Source organism: Schistocerca gregaria, chromosome 1, assembly GCF_023897955.1.
Source record: "Schistocerca gregaria isolate iqSchGreg1 chromosome 1, iqSchGreg1.2, whole genome shotgun sequence".
NCBI lineage: Eukaryota > Metazoa > Arthropoda > Insecta > Orthoptera > Acrididae > Schistocerca > Schistocerca gregaria.
The window spans coordinates 328,377,139-328,398,044 of NC_064920.1; the positions used below are offsets into that span (position 1 = coordinate 328,377,139).

Consider the following 20,906-nt stretch of genomic DNA (forward strand, 5'->3'; position numbering starts at 1 on the left):
GCAGCCGCGCCGCCTGGGACGCCGAGAGACGGCCAGCACGAGCGGGTGCGGCGACGACGGCGTCGCGGCGCGCCACGTGACCGCCAGCGCCCCCGCCGACATGCCGCGCTGCCTCATGGCCAAGAAGTGGAAGGCGGCGGCGTGCGGCGCCTGGGCGCCCGCCGTAGAGCCGCAGCCGGCCGCTAGCCACGTGCTGCAGCCGCCGCCGCAGCCGCCGCCGCCCGCCGCTTCGACCGACGACGACGAGGAGATCGACGTGGTGGGCGGGTCGCCCGCCAGCCCCACGGCGGGCGCCACCGCCCCCAGCCCGCCCCCCGGGGGCGGCCTCGGCTCGGGACACCCCCCGCCGACCGCCTCCGCCGTCGCCGCCGCCGCCGCGCTGCTCTACAACGGTGAGTACACGTGGTGGTCCACGTGACATCCTCGCTGTCGCCTTGTTTACGTCCCGTCGTCTCATGTTTTGGTGCTCTGTGATGCTCTTCTTACATCTAAGTGATGACCATCGACCACAGCGACAGAAAACAGGATAGCTTGTAAGAAATAGTTAGCGAACGATCAACTGCAGCCGCAGACTAGCATCGTACATGTCTATAATATGGCCAATATTAAAAGTAACTATAAGAATAGTCCACAAGCGTATTGCCGAGTTTACATGCCAGGAACGCTGTTCTGCTAGTGCCTATTTGATTTTTACTCTTGTGTTCATTACCTGCACCTCTGTAACGCTTTGGTATGTTATCGTAGCGAACTTACTTTTTCTGGATCAAAGTGTAGCTACCTATAAATCGTATATCTCAACTCGACAGTACGTAATTGTGGAGGTGCGAAATTTCACTGTAGTAATCTCGTTTGATAACGAACCTATACGGAATATCAGCTACGGACTGTATTTTAGAATACTGCAACTATACACCCCTTTTTTCTAGACGATGTTGATTATACCACTAGCCAACTGGTTACCTGTTTGAGGCAGACCATGTCATGAGAGTATTAGTGAAGGATCGACTAGCGCCAAACCGCCACAAACGAGTATCGCAATGGCGTGTTATTCAGATTGTAATAATCGTTGATATGCGTGGTGGCGAGCTTACAAGCCAGGTATACAAATCTGGGTCTAGACTATATTTCATTCGTGCGTTCGTCAGTTTATAAGCCTGTGACTATTCGGTGTGTTTTCGTAGGGATACTTGCCTAGACTGTGTCAGAATGTAACTGTGCGTAAATCATATTTTCGACGTGTCCATTACTTAATTTGCATAATTTGTGGGCTGTCATTATAAATTAGATGCTTAATCTCACCCGAAGCAAATTTCCTCGAACGTGAAAACAGACAGGGTGTGAAAGACCTCCATGTTCAGAGCTAGATGCCATATTTTAGGTCACTGCCAATGAACGTCCTGGTTTTTGGATGACTTTTGCTTCGGCACAAAAATATAATTTACAACAGAAATGATAATGGAATTGGCTTATACCTGATAACTAGCCCTTAAACTCGATCCCGTGCCCACAAGTTCTCCTAGTTTACACATGATGTAACTAGAGATATTTTCTCTCACAATCATGTGTGAAAACACAGAAACGCGGAAGCCGAAGTTTCTCGTTTCTGCAGCCAACATAAACTCCGTACACCCAATACACATGGCTAATTTTTTTAAATGGTTCTCTAGTGCAGAACTGCATGTGACAAAGGTTCGTGCAAGTTTGTGTGTGACATGACACGTATTTGATATATCGAGAGAACAACTTGCGCACTGGAAGAAAACTTTTATATGACATGAAGCTTTATTGAAATAAAAACGTGATACAGTTGCAGAAGACTTCATAAACAAAATATTATTAGCACAACTAAGAAATATTTATTCTTATTTACTAGTGTTTCAAAGGAAACTTCTTCCCGCAGATCATGAAAATTCGTTTCAGAAGGCAGGGAATTTGTGGTCCTTATATTAAAATGTCTTCTGACATTGACATGACCGTAACTGAAAGGATTTTGCAAGCCCTGTGTCTATTCAATGCCCAATGAATTTTACCTTCCGTAATATTTTATTAAATTCTACGAAGTGGCAATTTGAATGTGTTCATGTTGAAAGTGACTTGTGAACACCATTGTCAGAACATATTTGTTGACGTCCATTGCGAGACCTTTTCTTGAATAGCTAGCAGTATATATTAATATTGAATTGGAGCTAACGACATGTAAGGATGTTTTATGGGAAATAACATTCGTTACGGAGCGTTAGAGGAGTTGTTATCACACAACTTGTGGAGTGCATTATCTGCATTCATACTCCCTACTTTGCTGAGTGCAATATGCAGTGATAAGACAATTGAAACCGGATCACGATTCTTTCTTTTGTCTCGTGGCCTGTTGATATTCTCGTTCTTGTCACATATACGCTGTGCATATTTATAGTTCAGGACTGATCTACGCTGTACATTTTAACAGATTTTTTCGGATTTCAAAGCCAAGCATGCACAGATCATTTTTGTAGCTCCGCATCAGCTTTTCTAGACTCGTAAGCGACTGTACGTGGGTGAGTGCAGTGTTTACGTAGTGTGGCTGCTCCCTACAGTAGAGAACGCAGAAGGGGAGAGGAGATTCCCGGCTATGGTGATAAATGTTTGCTGTCGCCTAAGTCGGTGTCAACAAACAGAACGAGGGGCACGGCAATCTCACGGTGAAATATTGCCCTGCTGACAGGGGCCTACACGTCACAGGGATGTTTCCACTCGTTTCTGCCTAGCCATCCTCCCTCGCTTCTAGCTGTCAGTTGCAGAAACGTGGCGAATTTCTCGCGCGGTATATGCACTTAGCCCGCTACCAGTTTCGACATGACATTGTCACTATCCCCCTCGCGAAAATCTAGTGGTGGGATAGTTCAATGCACGAAAACAAAACCTATCTGGCATCATTCTATTTCTCTGAAAATCCTGTCCAATTAGAGATTATCATATAACTTATTGGAAGATGTATTGTCACATCTGTAGATGCCCGGAGGGCAGAGCTATTTGTGTCTTAGAAACGATGCGATATGAAAAGCATTGAATAATCTTTAATATTTTAGACTACCAGCATTGCAGATTCGAGTAAAATACTGACTTGTGCCGCCCGCGGTAGCTGAGTGGTCAGCGCGACAGTCTGTCAATCCTAAAGGTCAGAGTTCAATTCCCGGCTGGGTCGGAGATTTTCTCTGCTCAGGGACTGGATGTTGCGTTGTTCTAATTATCATCATTCCATCCTCATCGACGCGAAAGTCGCTTAAGTGGCGTCAAATCGAATGCTTGCACCAGGCGAGCGGTCTATCCGACAGGAGGCCCTCGTCACACGCCATCAAGTTTTGCAACACATAACTCCTTTACGTTATTTGCTAACACTCTACTACCCACAAAAATTTTACAGATGTCCTGTCTTAGGGCAGACACTTTTCCGTTTTAACAGCTATCTCGTTCAGTAAAGATGTAGGCGTAACACCTTAAAAATGAACAGAAATACAAACGTAATTTTAAAAATAACTGTCTGGAACGGAAATATTCTCCAGTAAGGAGAATGACAGAATGCACAATTTACAAATTGGTGTATATAAATTCCATTTTATTTCCGACATAATGCTTTAATTTATTCATAAGCAAGTATTTTTGTATTGTGTAAATGGTTCACCATTATCCAACCAATTCCTTTGCGTTTGCTCCCGACAACATCAAAATGTGTTGGCATCTCTTGACGCAGCTACTATGTCTGTGCTTGCACTCCAACTTCTTAATTTTCTAACCACTAAAACTCAGCTGATAACGCGTTTCATGGATACCTCAGCATATACACAGCGAATCGTATCCTCTCAACTTAGGAGTGTAATACTGGTTTAAGCCGGTATACTTGTTTTCCAGTATCTTATTCCAATGTAAATTGATTTTTCCCGTGGGCTGAACAAGCAAATACAGCTAATTTATTCACCATCAACTGCCCACTTATGATCCTTCGTCACTGTTTGCAACAGCCATTCTCCAATTTTAGACGCTAACAGCCATCGTTCTAGATATTAAAATATCTCCTCTTGTTGGTTCTCTGTTGATATTTCCCTTGATCGTCGCATTTTCTGTATGCGTTGCATAAGAGCCGTTCACCTTTAACGAACCTTTTCTTTGGTTCTGTAGTTGTTTCTAGTTCTCTCCTCATGTATATCTCCTCAGGCCATCTACTATTGTTGGTACAAAATGGTTCAAATGGCTCTGAGCACTATGGGACTTGACTTCTGAAGTCATAAGTTCCCTAGAACTTAGAACTACTTAAACCTAACTAACCTAAGGACATCACACACATCCATGCCCGAGGCAGGATTCGAACCTGCCACCGTAGCGGTCGCGAGGTTCCAGACTGTAGCGCCTAGAACCACTCGGCTACTCTGGCCGGCTGCTATTGTTGTTATCGCATTTAAAACTTGCTCTTAACAACGATCAAATTCCGCGAAGGCAAGATAAATAATATCCATGTAGTCTGCTTACATTAACTTTTCTTTTATTTTCTATTTTCTTGCATCGGTATGTAAAGTCCTGCTCAAACCTGGTTGAATTCTGCCTAGGTATACATCGCAGAACTTTAATGAACATGCTGAATTTGGACAAACATATATCTATTATGGAAGAAAATGATACATCTATACCATCATGCAATTACATTACATATCTATAGGCCTTTTCCTATGGTCTAACTGCAGTCCTGTATCAATTTACTGTTCATAAGAAAGACAAGGTTTTTCCTCTCACTGGAGAAAACTCTGTTCCCCATGTATTCTGTTTTATGTTTGATTTTTAGTATGCTTTATTTAATTAACACCCAATCCTGTTGATTTAGCTCCACCTGTGCGAGTTTCGTCACTCAACACCAATGAAGAGCAAACAGTTAGTGAACAGTCCTCACATAAATATTAAGTATTCCGCAAGGGAGCATTGTAGGGCTGTTTGGCTTCTGAAACGTGTAGATAAATTCATTTTGTGCACGGAATCGTCAACTCAGCTGTAAAAGGGTGAAGGTAACACCCCTTAATGGTCATTCTTTGTCGAATATTAGACATCAGGTTACAGTTTGTTTATTGCTTTTTTTTGTTTATTGCTTTTGTCAAATGTTGGTTGATGTGTCTCTTTTGATACCACCATAAAAAATGTTGTTGTTGTTTTTGTTCTGGTCTTCAGTTCTGAGCTCTGCATGCTACTCTATCCCGTGCAAGCTTCTTCATCTCCCGGTACCTACTGCAACCTACATTCTTCTGAATCTGCTCACTGTATTCATCTCTTCGTCACGCTCTACGATTTTTACCCTCCACGCTGCCCTCCAACACCAAATTCGTGATCCCTTGATGACTCAGAACATGTCCTACCAACCGATCCCTTCTTCTTGTCAAGTTGTGCCACAAACTCCTCTTCTTCCCAATCCTATTCAATACTTCCTCATTAGTTACGTGATCTGCCCATCTAATTTTCAGCATTCTTCTGTAGCACCACATTTCCAAGGCTTCCATTCTCTTCTGGTCCAAACTATTTATCGTCTATGTTTCACTTCCATACATGGCTACACTCCGTACAAATACTTGCAGAAACGACATCCTGACAAATCTTCTCGATGTTAACAAATTTCTCTTCTTCAGAAACGCTTTCCTTGCCATTGCCAGTCTACATTTTATATCCTCTCTACTTCGACCATTATCAGTTATTTTGCTCCCCAATTAGCAATACTCCTTTACTACTTTAAGTGTCTCATTCCCTAATCTAATTCCCTCGGCATGACCCGACTTAATTCGACTACATTCCATTATCCTCGTTTTGCTTTTGTTGATGTTCATCTCATATCCTCCTTTCAAGACACTGTCCATTCCGTTCAACTGCTCTTTCAAGTCCTTTGCTGTCTCTGACAGAATTACAATGTCATCGGTGAATCTCATCGTTTTTATTTCTTCTCCATGGATTTTAATACCTACTCCGAATTTTTGTTTTGTTTCCTTCACTGCTTGCTCAGTATACAGATTGAATAGCATCGGGGAGAGGCTACAACCCTGTCTCACTCCCTTCCAAACCGCTGCTTGCTTCCCTTTCATGCCCCTCGACTCTTATAACTGCCATCTAGTTTCTGTACAAATTGTAAATAGCTTTTTCCTCCCTGTATTTTACCCTGCCACCTTTAGAATTATATATTGGATTATTATATTGGATTATAAATTCCCCAGCACGTTTCCGAGAGCGTGCTACTCGTACTGCTTGTGCTGTGATTTAGACTCTGTTATTTATTCTTTCTTGAGAATGACTATAGGCGCTAGACGCTCGTCGCTTGCAGTACAAAGCATAGCCCTGAGCTTGTAGTACGGTCCACCAGCGACGTGCGCCACTTGTCTGCACACGACGCTCACAGTGTGAGTACTGGGTGCGAGTGGCTCTTGTGCGGGGACGCTGACACTTGACTGGTGACGCCGAGGCGGCGCCGGCGAATAAACTGCACGCGCGGGGCAGCGCAGCGCAGCGAAAGCGCCAGGCATTAGCGGGATTGGGCGCGGCAGACGCGGCTAAATACCACTTGAGCCGCTGATTTATTGGCCAATAGCCGGCCGGCGACGGGCCCGCTCGCTTGTCTCCAGTGCCTGCAAACTCCGGCGGCACTATTTCCAAAACAGCTGACACTTTATTCGGGGGGGAGCGATTTATTTGATAGGATTAGAGCCCTGACGGCTTTATCCGCATTAAAACGCGCTGGAAATATACACCAGCGGGGGACGCGCTTACGGGCTTGTTGGGCGTCATAGCGAAGGGGGACACCGCATGGCGACGTTAGTACACTTTAATGGATGACAGAGGCGCTCAAAGAAACCTTTACAGGGCAGACGCAGTAACGAGATGCCACTAAACCGCTGCTAGAAATACGGTTTCCCTACTTCAGGAGCAAATCAGTCAAGTATACGGCTTATAACACCCTAGCAACTTCAAAGCAATGAGCATGCTGCAGACAACAGAAGATAATAACCAAATTTCCTATTCCGCACAAAGTTACCAGGTAAAAATACGAAATCTTCGGATTCTGTTGCTACTCAGTAACCACTTGCTGCACTTTTACTCTGCGTATTTTGCCTATATCGCTCCGGTACTGATATCTTCAGCAACGATTCGTTACGTAGCGCTCCAGCAAACCGAGTCAAAAGGTTACATGTATCTTGAGGGCAGAACTGGCATATCCTGCCCATTCGCATGACACAAGCAGACTTGCCACTATGTCCAGAGTGGCTAGTCCCACACCACAACTGCGTTTCCAAACTGATGACAAAGCTGGAGAATAAGCAGAGATGTATTCTGCATCACAGAAACCTCCATCAATGTCTCAATTTGGAGTTGGAACTAATTAAAATCATTTATGATATCTCCTCCATGCAGTAGCTTGAATACATTGATTTAAATACCAAACAGAGGGCTTCTGTGACATATGAACTTATCTGTTCACCCAAATATAGGCGTGCCACTATTTACCTAAATTTGCTTCAGGCAAATGCATGCTGGTTCCTGTACACGTGAAACTAAGTTTCCTTGTTCAGATGAATCAAATCCAAAGCTACGTTCTACGAGAATACAAATCCGGTTAAAAATTTACGAGCCGGCCGGTGTGGCCGAGCGGTTCTAGGCGCGTCTGGGACAGCGCGATGGCTAAGATCGCAGGTTCGAAACCTGCCTCGGGCACGGATGTATGTGATGTCCTTAGGTTAGTTAGGTTTAAGTAGTTCTAAGTTCTAGGGGACTGACGACCTCAGATGTTAAGTCCTATAGTGCTCAGAGACATCTGAACAAATTTAAAAAAATTACAGTGCTTTAGAACCTGATGAGAAGCAACAGAATCAATCTACTAGAACCCGCGTTTTTCGCGAACAAACGAAATTTGTCTAGAAATCACACAACTTTTCCTGATCCAACGTTAATTATTCTACTTTCTCTTCTTTCTTTATTTTTATGTCAATTGCGCACTTTATTTTCATGTCAACTGCACATAAACTACAATGATCTCGTCATATTGTAGCCAGTGTCGCTTGTGTTCCTAACTGAAACGCTGAGACACATGGCGACGCAGCAGCAGATATAATTACTGAATTTTAGGAATCAAATGTCTTTCTCAAGTATTTCTAGGGGGAAATTACTCCTTGACAAATCTAGTTTAGCGGTCGATCACTTTTATCCACAAATATCAAGTGAAAAATCTTTCTTCGCATCAAAAATAAATAATGACTAACATTCTTATTTTGTTGAAGTTCTGACATGGTGTTATTTCGGTATGGTGATGAAATGAAGTGATTTCGTCACTTATCTATAAGATCCCTTTTATTATTATACTCAGAACCAACGTCACACAGAAAATCACTACATTTTGAGAAATAAAGGATTAAGTAGGGCAATGGGCACCAACTGTTGAATCTGCTAGACGTCATTCGATTCTAATACCTTCTCGGCATTCTGTCTCTGTGTGAGCGATTGCTCAAGTTGATAATTTAAAATCTAGGAATAAATAATAACTTTTGCAGATATAGAACATAAAAGAAGTAAGATCTGTAGCAAAGATATCAATATCTTGTTTTAAATAAGACTTTCGGAGAGATTTGGTCAGAAAACAGGCTTCCTGATTTCAGAAGTCTGAGTATGCTCCACTATTCAAAATTTTCGGGAATTTAACAGTCTCAAATAATTTTAGTAAAGTGTTTAGACACTTGTTTCACTGGATCTGAGTTTAATGGGTACCTCATCCACAAGTCACAGTCAAACTTCGTCTCTAAAGGACGTCCCTCCAAGCGATACAACAATAATAAAATCAATCTTTAATTGACTAAGTCCATATATGAACTGTCGTGAATGTGATTTTCTGTATGCACAGTGACGAGCATCGGTTGTTTCTATCATAAGTCACGTGTATTTAGCATCAGCTTACACATTGTTAGGTCATATTTTCAACAAATTAAGTGTTTTGTGACCCTCAGCGAAGTGCAAAGTTCGCTTATGAACCTTGAATACCTGCTGTTAAAAGAAAAAGAAGTAGATCCGAAAATTCTGAATGCAACATATTCGGGTACCTAAATTTTAGTAGCATTTGTTTTAGTGAACACCAGATACCGATCTCCACATCACCTGCTCCTATGTATTTCCAGTGCAGTATAACTTCCAAACTGTTGAGCGATTTAACCACAATGTCACAAATTTTTAAGCAATAGTCCATCTTTTACTGGCTTCGAGAGCGCGCGATTTCATCGTTTGGTAATAATTCGAACAAACTCCTCACAAAGTCAGTTATTATGACACTTTAGACTTCAAAACTATGTACCTTATTTATTTCTTGCAGAACAAATTGAGTGCGTGATTAAATTTTTCACGTCGTGCAAAACATTGAAACAAAAGACTTGAAACGAAAGCTTCACAAGTCTGTGGTGAGTCCTGCGGTGCTGTATAGTGCATAAACTTGACCAATTACAAAAGCCCAAGAGAAAAGGGTAGAAGTGGCAAAAATGAGAATGTTAAGGTAGGTGAGTGGGGTGACACGAAAGGATAGGCTAACGAATGAGTATATCAGGGGAACAGTGAAAGTGGGGTTTATGGGGTAGAAGATCCAAGAAAGGAGGCTAAGATGGTATGGACATGTGCAGATAAGAGGGTAGTGCTACGAATGGAGAAGAGTTGCAGACTTAGAAATCGAAGGATCAAGAAGAAGAGGAAGACTGAAACTGAGGTGGAAAGATAAGGTAGCAGGGGACCTAAGGGAGAAAGAATGGCCCAAAGAAGAAATACTGGATAGGCATTTATGGAAGAGAAGTATCCAGCAAGGCAACGCCGACCCCACATGACGAGGGAAAAGGCTCAGATGATGATGATGATGTAGTGCGAAACGTTACGTCTACACCTATCCATCACTAAAGTGAATAATGATTTGGACAGACCCAGTTTGTTGAATTTCTTATGTATATCATTTTTATATCAGAAGATGTTTAGTTACATGTAGTTAACAAAGAACCTCTAAAGGTAACAATTAAAATGTGTGTGATGTTCCGAACAGGCAAATAACGGACCCCGTTAGTTTAGAGGTGTTAACATATTGACAGGAAATACATCTGTAATGAGCAGCGAGGTGCACGATCCCTTCCATCATGAAGGACAACTTAACGGTACTCGGTGAAAAGTATTGTTTGCCTCGATCACTGCTACACCGTTCACCTACTCGGGAATACGTTTCGTTTTATAAAGGTTTGTGCAAGTAACTCTTTTTACTCGGTATGTAACGTGCCGAAAATATAAGAATATAAGAGGAAACTGCTGCCTAGTATCGTTAGAAGGAATTGGAAAGAGGTTTTTTTTATTTTTAGGAGGAGACTTGAAACCATTTAATTGTGTCACTGAAAAGCTAAAAGTGGAAACTTAACCATTAATTTCTAACTTTGTCTCCTCTAACTTTTACCCAAACTCCTATGATTCATACCCCTACTTTTACCCAAACTCCTTTGATTCATACCCCTAAATTCATCTTCTCTAATTTTCTCCTAAACTTTTTTCAATTATCCCCTTTCCTTTCACCCCCATGTTTTACTCTTTTCTCTGCCGGTAGCGACTATGGATCCAGTTTCAGTCATCGTTAACTATGATTTAACGTTTCAGTAAATTTTCACTCTGCAATTGAGTGCATGCTGACATGTAACTTCCTGGAAGATTAAAATTGTATGCTGGACTGAGACTCGAACTGGGGACCTTTGACTTTAGCGGACAAGCTTTATACCGACTGAGCGATTCAAGCGCGATTCAGCATCCGTTCTCACACTTTTACGTCCGGCGGTGCGTTTCTCCCCCCTTCCAAACTTCACTGAATTTACTGCATACCTTGCGGAACTAGTACTTCTGGAAGGAAGGACAAGATGGAGAATGACTCAGCCACAGCCTAGGAATTGTTTTCAGAATTTCTAGTACTCTGCAACTGCACTATGCCTGTAGAATGAACTTCCGACAGAGTATTTCTATTGAGCAATTAGCACCTGTCTCCTGATGTAAAAGAAACGCTGCGGAAAACAAATGTCAGGTGTAAAAACTACCTTCGTTAACGTCCAGGTGTATCAGTGAGGAAGGATCAGTCGATCTGAAGCGGCAGGAGCAAGAGGACGAGCAGTGACTTACTTGTCAGCTGGGTTTACCGGTGACGTAGAGCCTGTTGGCACAGATGCAGGCAGGGCTGGAGCCGGTAACGGGTCGCGTCGTGGCCGCTGCAGGCGCACGCAGGGGTCACCTGCCCCAGCACCCCCCCCCCCCCCTCCTCCTCCCCCCCGGCCCACCCCTTACAACAAGCGTGACGGGTGTTCAGCAGGCCAGCAGCAGCTGCCGGCTAGCGAGTCCCAGCACGCGCCGCTCTGGTCATTGGCTTCAGTCTATTTGCCCTGCCCGCACCGCTGATGCCGCGGGCATCTGCACAGAAGCGACCACACGCCCTGCTACCGTGTCCCCACGGAGAACACGGCAGTGCTTGCCACCGGCACACACGAAAATGGATTCCTGTCATACGAAGAGAGCTCTCTGCGGAGAATGAGCTAAGCTGCTTGCAATCGTGCGCCGCTGCCCGCAAGAAGAAGCGTACCGGTTGGAATCTCCCTCCGGCACCCAGTGTCACACACTATTCTCTGCAGGTCGCACTTACTCTTTGTCAGTCAAGTACAACTGCAGTCCAGGATTCTTGTAAACTGAGCGTACACTTATCGACTCCCAGGAGTGGAAGTAATTTTCATCGCCGGTATTTGCTCACCTAGCGCAAAAACGATCCCTATCGCCTTGCTGAAATTCTGATCAAAAGAGTTATCAATTAAAAAATAAGTTTTTCACTTTGATATATAGATGATATGAGCGTAGTGCACTGTTGGACTGTAATGTGGTCGTCAGCTGGGAACTATAAGCTCTGCGAGTTTATTCGTACAACCGTGAGAGTATGGTGTGTGACGACATCAGAATTCATCCTCACCTTCTTGCGCTCATCACCGCCAAAAATATTAACACGGTTTCATTGCACATATAGCTCTCCTACTATGCAAAAGAGAAGAGTCAGTACCGTTTAGCGCATGTTGGTACCGTTGTGGGTGCTTATGAAAATGAAAACAAGGGCAGACCAACTGCCAATATGAATAACCCCCATGGGGCACCAAACTTAACTTACCAGGAGACTGGCTATCAACTGTCGCAGTCTCTGTCCATCATACAATGCAGAGATGATTTCTACTTAATCCAGGTCACTGGTCCACCGAGTGGATCACGAATTATGTAGCAATACATATCCTGCTGCATCTGGCCAAATAATAGTGTTCATCAATGAACTTCGACAACAGCCGTGTAACTGCTGACTACCAGTTTCGGCATTCCACTATGCTATGTTCAGGCCTCATATACATCTCTCGAAAAGAAACGATATTGTCATCCAGTGCTACACATTTATGGATGTCGTGAAATCAAAACGCAGGACAATATCGTTTATTTTTTAGAGAATCATATGGGGCCTGAAGCTGGCATAGTGGAATGTGGAAACTGCTAGTCCGAATAAAATATAATAGCATATCAATTACATGAATATTGGCGAATTTCATTGATACCTACTTGGCCTACCGATGTCCCACGTCCATGGTGGATCAACAGAGACGAAATAATAGTGTGGTTTACATGTCCTGCACCAACAGGATTCAAGCTGGCTGTCACAGACGAGTTGGTGCAATTGACACTCCTCCGTAGATTAAATTTCTGGGGATCCAAGAACTTTCAGGTAGTTTTCCGCTTTCACTTTCGTTGGCTTCGGAATTTAACCATCAAACTGTGTCATTTTACAACCTAACTTAGACGTCGGGCTAAGCTGCAGATCAATCTGTCACCACAATCAGGATATCTGCATATCACATTCGTTGTCTCCGCCAATTCACTACCGGACTACCACCTTTAACCTGACATAGACTCCGGATTACACTGTAGATCATTAGGCCCCCCATATACATCTCGTGAAAAGACCAGATGGAGAAAATTAGATAAATTAGGGCTTATACGTAGGTCTACCGACAATCTTTCATGTTACGCGCCTTTCGCGTATGTAATAGGGAAGGTGTAATCAAAAAGTTTCAGCGGAAGTACTCTCCGCCACACACCTTCACGTGGCTTGCGGAGAGTAGATGTAAGTTCGATGACACGTGCCACTTTACAGGCTTATTTTGGTGCACCTCGGTGGATGGTTGGTTTGTGGGAGGAGACCAAACAGCGAGGGAAGGGTGGGGAAGGAAGTAGGTCGTGTCCTTTGGAAAGAACAATCCTGGCATTTTCCTGAAGCGATCTAGAGAAATCACGGAAAACATAAATAAGCATGGCCGAGCGAGGGTTTGAACCTGCGTCCTTGCGAATGCGAGTCCAGTGTGCTAACCACTGCGCCACCTCTCCCGCTGGTGCGTCTGTTTGCGTCTGCTTTTTCGGTCTTCGCGCGAGAGCGTAGCCGCGTAGTACGTCACAGAGAGCTGGTGAGGGAGTCCCATGCTGATCCCGCATCCCGCAGGCTGGCCGACAGCTGACACGTGCCGGGCCTGATCAGCTGCTGCCTGCTGCCGCTGCGCCCCTATTGAACCTGGATCCCCTCGCCGGTGTCGCACCTGGACACGTGTCTCCACCCATCCCAGTTACAACAGTTTCTGATGGCATCTGTTTTCTCAACAGAGGTGATGACAATCGGTTCGCGCGGGGATGTTCAATACAAACTCTAGAGGCCACTAATGTAATGCACTGCCTAATGATTTAGTGACCGAACGTGTCCATACAAATTATGTAGTCGAGTATATTCGTAAAAGTACCTTCTGGACTCGGTCCAGCAAATTGAAGACAAATGGTAGATCTGGTAGATTCCATAGAAATGGAAGGACTGCTAAATTTTCCGCGGCTGTAAATAATGTGTATATAACTTTTTTTTCTACGTCCGGAGAAGGGTCTTTATCGACATATTTGCATTGTTCTAGAACCAGTATCCTTGATTTGTCATAGCAGCTACTGTATGAGTTCTGTTGTTGAAGCGCAGAGTTGGAGCCCGGTCAGGGTCTTGTTCAAGGAACCATCCCAGTATTCGCTTGAAGTGATACGGAGAATCTGCAGCATTCCCGAGTGCTGATGCAGTGTTGTAACAGATGCCCAGTATTTCCCTTTATGTAGGTATTACTGTGTGTTTCCACGACCAAACGAATTATTTTCAGGAGAGTAATCTAGAATTTCCTTGGAATTATTTTGCAAATTTCAGTCGGTGGATTTGATCTCCACTTTCAATCGTCTGATTAAGTGCAGAGTCCGCACAGAGGGGTCTTCTAGCAGCCGTGTTCCGCAAGTCTCTAGAGGAACGGAAGGTTCCAAATGATGGGAAAAGAGCACAGGTAGTTCCAGTTTTCAAGAAGGGTCGTCGAGCAGATGCGCAAAACTGTAGACCTTTACCTCTTACTTCGATCTGTTGTAAGATTTTAGAACATGTTTTTTGCTCGCGTATCATGTCATTTCTGGAGACCCAGAATCTACTCTGTAGGAATCAACATGGACTCCGGAAACAGCGATCGTGTGAGACCCAACTCGCTTTATTTGTTCATGGGACCCAGAAATTATTAGATACAGGTTCCCAGGTAGATGCCATTTTCCTTGACTTCCGGAAGGCGTTCGACACAGTTCCGCTCTGTCGCCTGACAAACAATGTAAAAGCCTACGGAATATCAGACCAGCTGTGTGGCTGGATTGAAGAGTTTTTAACGAACAGAACGCAGCATGTTGTTCTCAATGGAGGAGAGACGTCTACAAACGTTAAAGTAACCTCTGGCGTGCCACAGGGGAGTGTTATGGGACCATTGCTTTTCACAAAATATGTATAAATGACCCAGTAAATAGTGTCGGAAGTTCCATGCGGCTTTTCGCGGATGATGCTGTAGTATACAGAGAAGTTGAAACATTAGAAAATTGCAGCGAAATGCAGGAAGATCGGCAGCGGATAGGCACTTGGTGCAGGGAGTGGCAGCTGAGCGTGAACACAGACAAATGTAATGTATTGCGAATACATAAAAAGAAGGATCCTTTATTGTATAATTATATGATAGTGGAACAAACACTGGTAGCAGCTACTTCTGTAAAATATCTGGGAGTATGCGTACCGAACGATTTGAAGTGGAATGATCATATAAAAGTAATTGTTGGTAAGGCGGGTGCCAGATTGAGATTCATTGGGAGAGTCTTTAGATAATGTAGTCCATCAACAAAACAGGAGGCTTACAAAACACACGTTCGACCTATACTCGAGTATTGCTCATCGGTGTGGGATCCGTACCAGGTCTGGTTGACAGAGGAGATATAGAAGATCCAAAGAAGAGAGGCGCGTTTCGTCACAGGGTTATTTGGTAAGTGTGATAGCGTTGCGGAGATGTTTAGCAAACTCAAGTAGCAGACTCTGCAAGAGAGGCGCACTGCATCGCGGTGTGGCTTGCAGTCCAAGTTTCGAGAGGGTGCGTTTCTGGATGTATCGAATATATTGCTTCCCCTTACTTATACCTACCTAGGAGATCACGAATGTAAAATTAGAGAGATTCGAACGCGCACGGAGGCTTTCCGGCAGTCGTTCTTCCCGCGAAGCATACGCGACTGGAACAGGAAAGGGAGGTAGTGACAGTGGCACGTAAAGTGCCCTCCGCCAAACACCGTTGGGTGGCTTGCGGAGTGTAGATGTAGATGTAGATGTAGAAGCTACGTATGAGGGGTCGACGTGCGATGGAACGGATCGCAGTGACGTCCATGCGCACCAGCTTGCGTGTGTCGGCTGTCTTTTGGCGGCAGTACCGGCCCGCCCCGAGGGGAGCAGAGTGCGGCCCCAGACGGAGTTGGCGGGCGTCGCCCCCAGACGCGGGCCACGCGACCACACAGCCGGCCGCCGGACATACAGACAGCGGCCCGTTGGGCGGCGAGGTGGGGCGGGGCGGCCACCTGAGCAGACGGCCCGGCAGACCCTCGGCGGAAGCTCTGTTAGGTCAGCTGCGCGCGCTTCCGCCTCACCTAACGGCACGCCGAGCCCGCGCCCTGGACAATGCGGTCCATCTCTGGCAGCATCACCTTTCCGTTAGTTTCCCTCTCAGCCCTGCGACCCGTGTCTATACAATGATGTCAAAGAAATGACAAGAATCGGCGATGTTTTACACTCTATTCGTTTCTCAAGCACAGTTTACAGTGAACAAGTATGGTTGCCCAATAATTGTTAGAGTACAGGATGACGGCATCACCACTAAAGCGAATGGAAACTTGATAAACAACAAGCCGGAAGACGAAAACATTTTGAATAATAATTTTCAAATGTTTTAGAGAAAATAGGATCTAAATGTTCATTAGAAGAAGCAAGGCAGGTAATGGAAGTGGCCTTACCCTCACCATTTCATACAATTGAAATTCCACCCACCTCTCCTTCTGAAATTAGGAAGATAATAAACTCTCTCCAGAATAAAAGCTCACATGGAATTGATGGCATTTCCAGCAGGATAATAAAAGCTTGTTCCCAAGAAATAAATGGGGTTCTTAGCCACATAGGTAATAGCTCTCTGAAGCAGGGTATTTTCCCCGATAGACTGAAGTATGGCATTGTTAAACCACTGCATAAAAAAGTGGATACGTCTGATGTCAACAACTACCGCCCAATCTGTCTTCTGACTGCCTTATCCACAATTCTTGAGAAAGTAATGTATTGCACAATAGTTTCACACCTTTGTAAAAATAAAATTTTAACAAAATGTCAGTTTGGTTTTCAAAAGGGGTTTTCAACGGAAAACGCTATATATACTTTCAATAATGAAACATTAAATTCTCTGAGTAACCGGATGTCACCCGTTGGGATTTTTTGTGATCTATCAAAGCCTTTTGATTGTGTAAATCATGGATTACTTCTAGATAAGCTCAAGTACTGTGGTATGAATGGGACAGTGCTCAAATGGTTTAAATCATACCTAATTGGAAGAGTGCAGAAAGTTGAAATAAGCAGTTCACATAATCTGCAAAAAACTGGTGATTTCTCAAACTGGGAACAATCAAGAATGGGGTGCCGCAAGGTTCGCTCTTGGGTCCTCAGCTGTTCTTAATATATATTAATGACTTGCCACTCTATATTCGCGAAGATGCAAAGCTGGTACTTTTTGCTGATGATACAAGTATAGTTATCACACCCGACAGACAAGAATTAACTGGTGAAATTGTAAACCCGTCATTGAGTAAAAGAGTGTTCATTGCTTAGCACATTTTGGCTATCGATCTTACAGACAATAAGCCTCAAGGCTAGTAGTAGATGGTTCCTGATAATGCCGAGATCATGCCAACATACAGAGTAAGATGCGCATGCGTCATAGATATTACAGTCCGGAAATCAGCGCCAGCTACAGATAAGATTTTTATTTCAAACTTAAAGTCGCGCAGGAGTCCTGCGACAATAACGTAAACAAGTATGCCACTGCTGGTTCCCAACTTGGAAATAAAACCATCAGGAACATGTCAACCCTTCTAAAGTTGCCCAAATCGACTGTTCCTGACGTGATTGTGCAGTGGAATCGAGGAGGAGGAACCACAGTTACGTGACGGACAGGTACCATCGAATATTGCGGAGGGTGCTCGTATAAAAATCTCTTGAAGTCAGCGGAAAGAATCACTTGTCAGTTCCAAGGCGTTACCAACAGTCCACTTAGTTCAGTGACTGTGCTTAGGGAATTAAAAATAGTAGAGTACAATGGTCGAGCAGCTCTTAATAAACCATTCACTTCTGTAGTCAATGCTAAGCGATGCTTTAGGTGGTGTCAAGACTGACGCCACTGGGCAGTGGATTGGAAGGGATGTTTGGTTTTTTGGGCGCTCAACTGCGCGATCATCAGCGCCCGTACTAAGTCCCAATTTTTTACACAGCCCAATTCTTTTTTACACAGTCCAATCTAGCCACTGTCACGAATGATGTTGTTGATGATGATGAGGAGGAGGACAACACAAACGCCCAGTTCCCGGGCAGAGAAAATCCCCAACCCAGTCGGGAATCGATCCTGGGAACCCGTGATCCAGAGGCAGCAACGCTAGCCACTAGACGACGAGTTGCGGACACTGCTTGTAAGAGCGTGACAAAACACTCTGTCGTAAAGGAACAGCCGTGAAGCAATGTCTCGTGGACAATAACATTTCTGAACTGGACTGGCCTGCACATAGTCTTGAGCTGATTCTAGTACAATACCTTTGGATTGAGTTAGCACGTCCTCTACGCTCCAGGTCCCAGCTTCTAACATCAATAAGTTCTCTGGTTTCTGCTCTTGTTGAAGAGTGGGATGCCATTCCTTCACAAACTTTCAGACATCTCACTGAAAGTTTCCCCAGCAGAGCTCAAGTCGTCATGAAGTCGTTATATGGACACACCACATACTATAAATGTACGGACGCTTTAGATCATGTAGCGTCTATGCAGCCTGTAAAACTACCTCTAACATGCGTAACTCACAGGTAAGGTGAAGCTGTTCTCAAGTTGAACATTAGTTTGAGCAGTGCAGCATCTTCGTAGGCATGGTGCTATTCAGAATGGTCTTCCCGGTATAGCCTTGCCTTCTTCCGAACTTAGCTACGCAGACATTTAAAGGGAGACCCTCAATGTAACGTGGACTCCAAAATGCAGTGGAACTCGGCGCCGGTGTATTGAAATGTACATCTCTATTTTTCTCCCACAAAGCTCTGTATAACAGAGGAAGACAAAGTGTGAAGTCAACAAAGAATAAAGAGAAAACGGTTGAGGTCCCGGGGGAGAGACAGTAGTCTAGGGTGAACTATAAATGACAGTTTCTTAGTTATGCATATTGGATCTCGCAACCCTTCCATTCCTGACTCCCTTTCCTGCCTTATCCCCCGTCCCGTTTTGAATAACTCTCGTAGCCCTCCCCTTTTTGAACACACTGTCACGTTCCAAAAAAGCCGGTTGCTTGTTTACTGGTTTTACTGACCGTTACATAACTGGACCTAGAATTCAGTCACACGTGGAGTGGTAAGCTGTATCGATACAGTAACAGTTCATGCAAAGGGTGACGGCAGTCTAATGGTCGTGCCGACGGGAAAAATCTGTGAAATTATTTGAGGTGTACTACTTGATGCAGTGTTTGAGGGACATAGCTGTAGTACAGCGGATAACCGATAATTATAAAAGTGAAATTGGAAAGTAAAAATTTCAGTCCTATAAACGACGCCGTTATACAGGATGATTTTGTGATGATGTTACAAACTTTCAGGGGCGACGGAGAAAGATAAATGTATGAAACTGACGTAATTGACCGTAGTCCGGAAACGACTGAGTCGGAAGGTTCAATCGAAAGTGTTCTCAAGTTCCACCGTAGCCTCCCGCAGCGATAAAACTAAGGGCCCCAACTTGCGAATCCTGGCCACAACGTACAGAATTCCGACTGAATACTTCCAACACTTTCGGATAATTTCCTCTCTTGATGGACTAGTAACGGCACACTAACTTGATGTCAGAGAGACCGAAAATTCTAAGTCTACGGTACATTAATAATGTTCCACTTACCTATACAGGAGCTAGTGGTCTAATGGGGAGCGTTGCTGCCTCTGGATCGCGGAGCCCCGGGTTGGGCATTTTCTCTGCACGGGGTTTGGGTGTTTGTGTTGTCCTCGTCATTTAATCATTATCAATCGTGACAGTGGCTAGATTGGACTGTGTACAAAAATTGGGCTGTGTAAAAATTGGATCTTTGTACGGGCGCTGATGACCGCCCAGTTGAGCACCCCACAAACCAAACATCATCATCATCCCACCTACCTACACAAGTCTGACAGGCTCCTACATTTAGAACAGTTGTTCAAAATGGCTTTCTCCAGGCTCAGTGCAGGCCTTGGGATCGTCATACGAGGTTCTGTCGTAGCCTTCTTGGCCTCGTCTCGTTCGAAAAGCATCACACGCAGCGAGAATTCTTGCATGAGATTCTCCTCAGTCTCGGCAGGTACCGCGTACACAAGATTTCCCACATGGCCCCACATAAGAAGTCAAGTCGAGCGAGATGAGATGAACGTGCTGGCCACGTCATCTGCCTGTCCACTTTTTAGGGAATTTATCGTCTAGTTGTTCATGAATCGCCAGTCCAATATGAGGTAGAGCTGCCTCATGTTGGAACAACAACTATTGACGAATAACATGTAGGAGACGTATCAGGAACCTGAGTAGCATGTGTCTGATAAACACTGTGTACAATAGTACGTTGAAGCGGGTAGGGAGGAGATACGGGCCAAGTGCTTAATCACTGCTCACACGTTGACGAATAATCTGTGTTGATGGCTCTTTGCTTGGGAGTTTTCATCGGCACAGACATGACTATTGAGACGGTTGTGCGTTCTGTCCCTAGTGAAAGAGATTTTATCAGTCAAAACTACATAGGTGGGAAAATGAGAATTAGCCGTAACGCGCTGCAAGAATGATTGGGTGAACACAACACGAGGTCCGAAGTTAGCAGGAATCAAAGCATGCACTTTGTATGGGTGGTAGGACTGTTGACCTGGACTTCTGATGACCTCAGAAGTTAAGTCCCACAGTGCTGATCCATTTGAACCATTTGACTGTGAAGGCACTCAAGTTCACTCTCTAGTACGGAAAGAGCTATGACGGAAAAATGACTGAAAAAACTGAAGGATGCCCAACCCAGACCGGGCAGACAAAGCTGGGTTTCCCGTAATACTCGCCTGGCTATACTCTTGGAACATCATTTAACGTGCAACTGATCGAATGCTGATGGCAGAACAGGATGTCTTCTACGCGAGTATATGGTCCCATACAACCTTTCCGTTTGTCTTCTTTCATTTGCATGCTCATACACGAAAAATCATGTTTG

General features: G+C 44.4%; 1 protein-coding gene across 1 annotated transcript in view; it reads left to right on the top strand.

Annotated features, from left to right (window-relative positions):
* Window positions 1–247: 247 nt before the first annotated feature.
* LOC126344021 (transcriptional repressor scratch 1-like) overlaps window positions 248–20,906 on the top strand; it is a 131,288-nt gene continuing 110,629 nt past the window's right edge. Inside the window, exon 1 of the mRNA XM_050001987.1 lies at window positions 248–392. The gene's annotated coding sequence lies outside the window, so the exon portion shown is untranslated. The remainder of the gene's footprint in view (window positions 393–20,906) is intronic.